The sequence below is a fragment of the Protobothrops mucrosquamatus genome, unplaced genomic scaffold (assembly GCF_001527695.2).
Source record: "Protobothrops mucrosquamatus isolate PMUCROS unplaced genomic scaffold, P.Mucros_1.0 scaffold2027, whole genome shotgun sequence".
Lineage (NCBI taxonomy): Eukaryota > Metazoa > Chordata > Lepidosauria > Squamata > Viperidae > Protobothrops > Protobothrops mucrosquamatus.
In genome coordinates this window covers 19980-21111 of record NW_015388137.1, presented here as the reverse complement: position 1 = coordinate 21111, position 1132 = coordinate 19980, and positions in this window count along the sequence as shown.

Below are 1132 nucleotides of genomic sequence, written 5' to 3'. Positions count from 1 at the left end.
CAGCCGCCCGAGAATCCTGTCCACATCCTCAGGAGCCACAGAGTCAAACTCCTCCCATATAACAGTCTCAAGACTTACTCCTGTCTCCTCCCCCGGGGCCACCCAGTCAGAGTCAAGACCTTCCCGGATCCGAGCGACTTTGTCATGCAGATATTGAGCAAAGTCCTCGGCCCTCCCCCCCAGGGGATCCTCCCCCCCCCTCAACTGGAGGAGGGAGCGAGTCACCCTGAAGAGGGTGGCCGGGCGATTATCTGATGACACAATGAGGGTGGAGTAGTAATTAGACCTCGCCACCCTCATCGCCACTAGGTAGGATCTAACCTGTATCCTTGCCTGTGTTCGATCAAATTCGGTTCGTCTCACCCTCCAACTGCTCTCTAGGCGTCTTTTCCGGCGCTTCATCTCTCTCAGCTCCTTGGTAAACCAGGGAGCCAATTGAGATCTGCGCCGGGTCAGAGGCCGCAAAGGCACGACTCGGTCCAATGCTGCGGCAGCGGCCCCTTCCCAGGCCGCCGCCAGATTTTCAACCGAGTCGTGAGGTAGGTCCTCCGGATATGGCCCAAGCTCCGTCTGGAACCTCTTTGGGTCCATCAGGCGCCTGGGGCGGAACCATCTAAGTGGTTCCTCCTCCCTGCAGCGGGGGGGAGCGGTCCAGAAGTCCAACCTGAGGAGTGAATGATCTGACCATGACAGGGGCTCTATCACTACGTGCCCCTTATCCAGATCATTCTGCCACTGGCCAGAGACAAAAATTAGATCTAGTGTGTGTCCCCCTGTGTGAGTCGGGGCATGAACTAATTGGGTCAAGTCCAAGGCCGTCATGGAGGCCAAGAACTCCCGAGCCGCCGCCGACGTTTCGCCCGCCGATGGCAGATTAAAGTCCCCCATGACTATAAGTCTGGGGGTCTCAATTGCCACCCCGGCTATCACGTTGGCCAGCTCAGGCAGGGCCGTTGATACATAGCAGGGAGCCAGGTATATAATCAACAGGCCCACTTGTACCCCCTGCCCCCACTTCACCAGGAGGGACTCACCACCGTCTATCTGAGGCACAGTGGTCTCCCTTGGGCATAGGTTCTCCCGTATAATGACCGCTACCCCACCGCCCCTACCCCGGGTCCTTGGCTGATGG